The sequence below is a fragment of the Onychomys torridus genome, chromosome 8 (genome assembly GCF_903995425.1).
Source record: "Onychomys torridus chromosome 8, mOncTor1.1, whole genome shotgun sequence".
Classification (NCBI taxonomy): Eukaryota; Metazoa; Chordata; class Mammalia; order Rodentia; family Cricetidae; genus Onychomys; species Onychomys torridus.
Window position 1 is genome coordinate 94,088,633 of NC_050450.1, and position 7,198 is coordinate 94,095,830.

General features: G+C 47.8%; 1 protein-coding gene across 4 annotated transcripts in view; it reads right to left on the bottom strand.

Moving 5' to 3' along the window:
* Positions 1-3,632, bottom strand: part of Strada (STE20 related adaptor alpha) — a 30,883-nt gene extending 27,251 nt beyond the window's left edge. For all 4 annotated transcript variants that reach the window (XM_036195138.1, XM_036195136.1, XM_036195137.1 and 1 more), the window contains exon 1: positions 3,493-3,632. The gene's annotated coding sequence lies outside the window, so the exon portion shown is untranslated. The remainder of the gene's footprint in view (positions 1-3,492) is intronic.
* Positions 3,633-7,198: the final 3,566 nt, after the last annotated feature.

Sequence of the window (7,198 nt, forward strand, 5' to 3'; positions counted from 1 at the left end):
GATGTTTATATACTAAACCTGGAAAAGGGTGTGGCATCTCCAACTCGTCTTACACCAGAGTCTATGTTGGGTCAGGTCTTGGAAGAAAACCTGGCAGCTTTCCTCATCAAGCCTGCCTGCACCTCCTTTGACAGGGCCCTGGTACCTGACCGCAGCGATACAAACTGGTGTAAGACACGTGACACACTCACAAGCGTGGGACTTCACTCGTGGGAGTGAGATGTGCACCAATAAACAGGCAGGGGAATGGACAAGAAGGAAGGAGCGACTTCCTATGGAATTCAACAAACACATGGCTGAGTGGCAGCGGGCCTGGAATATCAGACTCTGGGGCTGGAGGGATGGCTCAGAGGTTAAGAACACTTTTTCCAGAGGTCCCAGGTTCAATTCCCAGTGCCCACATAGCAGTTCACAATTGCCTGTAACTCCAAGATCTGATACCCTAACACAGACATACATGCACATAAAATAAAAATAATTAAAAAAAAAAAAAAAAAGACAATGGAGACTCCAAGCCAAAGAGTGTAACTGTTATCTAGGATTTGCTGTCTTGTGTAAAGGTGTATTGCCAGCTTCGACAATAGTGCTTGCCACAGCAGTCACGCAGTAACACTAAACAACTGCCCAAAAGTGAAGAGAAGTGTACTAGCACATTGAATACACTCTCCAGTGTGAGGACCAGGAGCCTTCAATGCGTGCTAATGAAGGGCTGTATTGGCAGGGGTGGGAAGCCACTGTAAACTTTGAACAGAAAGATGCACACAATGGTGGTCTAAGCAGTGTGTCTTACATCTTGTGCCCACAGATCACTTAGAGATCTTGTTAAAATGTAAAATGCCAGCTGCAATTCGGAAGGTATGGAACGGGCTGGGAGTTCTACCACTCCCTGGAAGTGACAGCACTGTTGGCATGTGGACTCTGGCATTAACTAACATCTGAGAAATCTTGTTTGGAAGAACATTCCGAGAAGTTCATCGATAAAGGAATGAAGAAAGGGAGGGGTAAAGGTAACCCAGAGAAAAGCATGCTGGTTAGAAAACAGTGTTCCTGGGGAGAAGAGCCTGTGGCAGTGGAAACCCTAGGGAACAGATGAGTGGCTAAGAATAAAGAAATGATCAAGCTGTTACAACAGCATCCCAAGCTATCGAGCCCATCCTCTACCTTTTGGATAATTTGAGACAGGGCCTCCTATATACGAAGCTGATCTCAAACTCACTATGTAACTGCTCATGACCTTGAATGTCTGACTCTTCTGCCTCCATGCTCCTAACTGCTAGGATCACAGGCTTGCCTCACCAGGCATGGCTGGAGAATATCTTTTACAAACTGTCCTAGACAGATGGCCCTTCCAGGGAGTGTGGCAGAACTTCCCAGCCCATTCCAGACCTTCTGTCTAGATAGCCCAACTGGATAAACTGCAGAGACTTAAAACCTTATCTGGGGATCCATGCTACAACTGATACTTCTAATTGTGTGTTTGTGTTCTTGAGTGATTAAAAAGAGATTAATATGCCACTGAACCAATGCCAGAAATAGGAAAGCTCAGAAGTAGAAGTGGCTTTAATGTAAGGGTGTTAAAATATTTATTTAGTGTGTAAGTACAAGTGTGTAGTGTATGCACATGTGCACAGGGGTGTGTGTGTGTGTGTGTGTGTGTGTGTGTGTGCACAAGGGTGTGCATGGGAGGGGGTATGCATGAGGATATAGATGAGGGTGTATGTGCAGAGGCCAGAAGAGAACATCAGGTGTCTTTCTCTGTCAGGTTCAAGTTTAACTAATGTAGAGTTCAATAATGTTGAGAAGGAATATAATCTTCCAAAAATGGGGGATAGCTATTTGTTAGAAAGGTAGTATTGATGTTTAAGAACAGGTTAAATATGGTTATGTGGATTTAGAGGTCAACAGCTAAGGCTATAAATGTGACAGAAATCCAAAGTTGAGAACGGTAGCTCATGCTTGCAATCTCAGCACTCAGGAGACAGAGACAGGATCAGGAATTTAACATCATCGTTGGCTACAACCTGTCTTAAAAAAACAAACAAACAAACAAAAAAAAACCTACGTCTCTTCTTGTTCCCAGCCTAATTTTGACACTCAGTAATTACCTCAAATATCCTTTGTCACAGAGGCTCCCACTAACCCTTGCTTTCCCCATCTTAACTGTGTGTGTGTGTGTGTGTGTGTGTGTGTGTGTGTGTGTGTGTCCCTGCACGCGCATGCACGGTGAGGCTAAAGGACATTGGGTGTCCCACTCTCCCAACTCCGCCTTACTCCCTGAGATAGGTTCCTCACTAAACCTGGATAGAGGCTGGCAGCCAGCAAGCCCTGGTGTTTCTCTTGTCCCACAAGGCTGTTGTTGACATGAGTGCTGGAGACTGGAACTCGGTCCTCATGTTTCAGCAGCATGTCCCTTATCCAGAGACACCTCTGCAGCCACCCAACCACACTCAGAATTGCTTCGTTACCTCTCCTGTTTTTTCCTGTTTTTGTCACTGGGCCCCCAAATTTCCTACATGTCTGGGATCACAACTATAAACATAACCAAAAATAAGAAACCTAATTAAAGGGTGAAGCGAGTCAACCAATTCAGCACTATAACTAATGACTAAATTATTAGGTAGCTTTTTTTGGGGGGGGGGTAGTGCTGGGAATGGAATACAAGTCCTCACTAACGATAAGCAAGCACTCAGGCACTGAGCCACACCCGCAGTCTCAAATTTGGTGTATCACCTCTCGGGAGCAGAATCAGTCTCAGGTATTGGGTATCTCTAAAGTATCAACTAATTCACGAGGACTCGTCCACATATTGGAACTTGGTTCTACCTCAACAGGTCTTTCAGAAAGACTGATGCCAACGGCCTGGAAGAAGGGGGTCAAGTTGAAGTATCCTAGGGTCTTAGCTGAAGGTAGAGTTGAGAAGTTAGCGCTCTACTTCCTAAAATTATGAACAATTTTATTTAATCACTCCCTTTCTGTCATGCTCACTCTCGGCCGCCAGACAATTCCCAATACTGCTGGGGAGCACTTAAAAAGACAATCAGAAATTCTTCGTTTTGACCAAAGCAGAGAGTAACTCTGATCTTGCTTCCTTGTGAGAGCTCAACTCGATGCCCGACCAGCATCGCCTGAAACGGAGGCTCCGGTCGAGAGAGGTCAGCACTAGGGTCTGCTGTTACTTTGCGGGAGGACCAAACGACATCTGGTCCCAAGCACTGCATCTGGAAGCCCCGGGAAAGATGGGTAGGGCAGGCAGGAGCCAGCCTCTCCGGTCCGGCAACTCTGCTCAGCGTCTCCCCAGCCAGGCCCAAGCCTATTCTGTTCTCTGGCTGTAACCCGTCAATGTGGGAACCCAGACCCGGGTAAAAGAGGCCCCGAGGAGGGCGAGGGTGAGCCGGGATGGCCGCTGAGGCGCGCCCCGGAGGAGACGGACGCGGAGTCGGGCAAGAGGGACCGGCCCCGGGGAGCGCACCAGGCGGCCCCGCCACCCGGTACCTGGTCTAGGAGTCAGAGCGCAGTACCGACTCGTCTCGGCTCCGCCTCCTCAGTTTGGTGGCCGCGCTGCCGCCAGGCCGGTTGCTGGGCGGGAGGTACGCAACGTGCCATGCGCAGTGGAGGGATCCAGGGAGGCTAGCAGAGCCCCGCCCCTCACGTGGAAGATGCTCCTCCTTGCCCCGCCCCACGGAGGAAGTCCCGCCCCTCCCCTACGGAAGAAGCCCTGCTCTGCCCCACCCAAGAAGGAAGCTCCACCCCTCCCCTCCCAGGGAAGAGGCTCCGCCTTGCCCTGCTCATCAAGGAAGCTCCGCCCCGCCCTGCCCCACCCATCTCCTCCCACAAAGGAAGCCCCGCCTTTCCCCACAGAGGGCTTGTCTGCGTCCCACGTTACCGCCGGCGTGTTCGTAAACCCTCAGCCGCTGTGGCGGGGAGGGAACTGTTGTCTTTTAACCTTTCTTTGCTAAGGGCGCATCTTACCTGGCAAGAGGGTCCCCTCAAGCCAAAGACCTAAATGACTAGTTTGTCATTGTTGTAGAAGGTGGTCAAAAGGGCGCTGGAGCCTCCGTACCCCTTATCTGCTGCAGGAAGAGACAGGTCAAGGGCCAGCTCTAGCTACGGACTTGGCTAGCGGGAGTATTTCCCCCACGCCACCCCTCCCGCCGCAAATCATCCCACCTGGTAGGATTTAAATGAGCAAACACTTCATATGCCTGACTTGGGCGGCTCTCAGGCATTAGGAACAAACTGAGAAGGAAATCCACCCTGTGTCTGTGCAAGGAAAATTGCTCAACTAAACGAGAGCTTTCTTTTTGTTCCTGAACCCTCCTTCATCCTTAACTTTTTTTTTGTACTGGGTGTGAGTCTCATGTAGCCCGGGCTGGCCTTGAACTCAAGAGATCAGCTTGCCTCTGCTGGGATTAAAGCTTGGTGGTATGTCCTATTTGAAGGAACCTATGATGAGTTTGCCTTTATGAAGGAAGACGGGTAGCAGAGACCAAGGCTGATAAAAGGAAGCACTCCAGATGCAGCAAGACTTCCTCCTGTGGGAACTAAGGATTTTTAGTCACTTCAGTTGCTGTGGGGTGCTGTCAATAATGAATACTTGTATTCTCCGGTTCTGTCTCTTCACAGATTTATACTGGTCTAATAACTTCCAAGATGTGTAATTTTGGAAACATCCAAACGGGGGGGGGGGGGGGGGGGGGGCTTGATGGAAATACACCAAACTTAGCAGGGGATTTCACTGTTTTACACACCACCACCACCCTACCCCATCCCCAGACAGGGTTTCTCTGTGTAGTTTTGGTGCCTGTCCTGGAACTCACTCTGTAGACCAGGCTGGCCTCAAACTCACAGAGATCCTCCTGGCTCTGCCTCCCGAGTGCTGGGATTAAAGGTGTGTGCCCACCACCCGGCTTGTTTTACACACTTCTGTAATCTTACCTAGTGCTTTCACATTCTCAAGCACAACCTCAGTCTCAAAATGTTTCTTTCAGAAGTGAACCTAATGGATCCACAAAAAGCAAGAGAGTGGAGGAAAATTCAGTTTCTGCCAGTTCCCATGGTCCTTGGAACTGAGAATATTAGAGAAAGCAATGAAAAGATGCCAACTTTATTTTGCTTTAGAATTGTTTATGTAAGTATGTGTACTTGAGTGTACTTACGCACACCACACGTGTGCATAAGCAGGCAGAGGTAGAGGGTATCATATCTTCTGGAACTGGAGTGACAGACAGTTGTGGGTGCTGGATCCTTTCCAAGAGCAGCTCTTAAATGCTGACCCATCTCTCCAGCCTCAAACTTACGTTTTGAGGCAGGGTCTCCATTCTAGCCCAGGTTGGCCTTAAACTCAGAGATCCTCCTGCCTCTTCTGGAATTATGGATGTGAACCACCACACCAGGCTGTAATTGTCAAGGCAACCTCAAATTGAGATTTCCTTTCCCCTTTCTCTCCCTTCTTTGGACTGTACTAGAGATTGAGCCTAGGACCTCACATATGCTGGGCAAGTGCCTTATCCCTAAAACCTCTTACAGTCATCACAATGGGATGTGTCAACACCAGGTACTTCATCTGTCCTAATACCTAGTAATCCAGCCACCACATTTTCCAACGGAAAGTTACAATTTGAGAATCAGCATGACTGAAAGATTTTACCTACTGTATGACTACCTACCAAAGCTACTCAGAGCCCCAGACTCTGTGACTGCTTCAAGGAGCAAATACATAGGTTTCCTACACCAATCAAGATGAGTCCAAACAAATTGTATAACCAAAGGTCAACATTCAGAGGTTACAGAGTGTGAGCCCTGGAAGGCACAAGTTCCTGATGCTTTTGACTTATTATAGAGTAAGGGTGTTTTAGATTTCCAGAGCTTTCAGAAACTGACTTGAAGCCTAAAGGGATGGATGGATGAAGACAGGTTGAACTGGCTACTTGTTTTTTTGTTTTGTTTTTTTAACTTTTTGTTTGTTTGTTTGTTTTTCAAGACAGGGTTTCTCTGTGTAGCTTTGCACCTTTCCTGGAACTTGCTTTGTAGCCCAGGCTGGCCTCCAACTCACAGAGAGCCTGGCTCTGCTTCCCAAGTGCTGGGATTAAAGGTGTGAGCCACCACAGCCCCGGCTCATAGTTTTCTTTTATTCCTTCTCAATTCAGAGGGTTGAGACCACTATGAACTTGTACAAAGATAACGCTGTCTTCCTTTGTTTAAAGATTTTGTTATTAATGTTCAAATGTGTGTGAATGCAGTTGCCTGCAGAGACCAGAAGAGGGCAGCAGATTCCCCTAGAGCTGGAGTTAGAATCAGCTGGTAGCTGAGATTTCATTGTGGGTCCTTTGCAAGGGCAGTGAGTGCCCTTAACCCTTAACCTTCTCTCCAGCCCTGTTGTCATCCTCTTGCAATCAAATCTTCTGCTGATCACCAAACACTGGGATTAAAGACACAGGACACCACACCCAGCCAGGCTTCTTTTCACTTTTACTTTTGTTTCAGTAGTTTGTAATAGAAGCCACCCCTATGGGTCTCTTTTATATCCTTTAACATATACATTGAGCCATCTCACTGGTCCTAGCAATTGGTTTCATTGATGCTGAAGCCAAGTCTTTGTTTTATATTTCAGAACTCCATGAAAGGGATCTGGAAAGCATGGCTTCTTTCCAGTGTGATGTAAACAAGATTCTCCTCACTTGGTCCACTGATGTATAATAAGATGCCTTAACCCAAGGAAAATACTATAATGGCCTAAACCTTAAAAGTCCACCCAAAATGCCATGGTAAAGACTGGGCCAATAGCCAGTGACAGGCACTATGGGTAGATGATGGGAGCTGTAGACAGAAGTCAGATCATTGAGGCTGTGTCCTTGAGATATTAGAACCCCTGCCCTCCTATCTGTCAGCACCCCGACCACTGTGAGGTAAATGGCTCTGCCCCACTCACTACAAGCTGTCTCCCCTGGGCAAGAGGGCAAAGTCCAGGAACTGAAACTGGTCTCACACAATCTTTTCCTAGTTGAAGGTTACTATCTCAGCTATTTAGTCACAATGGTAGCTGACTAACAAGAGTTCATTATAACATAAGTGGCTGAGGTGAGCTGAGTGCGGTGGTACACACATTTAGTTCCAGCACTCAGGAGGCAAAGGTAGGCAGATCTCTGAGTTCAAGGCCAGCCTGATCCACAGAGTTGAGTTCTAGGACAGCCAGTGCTAC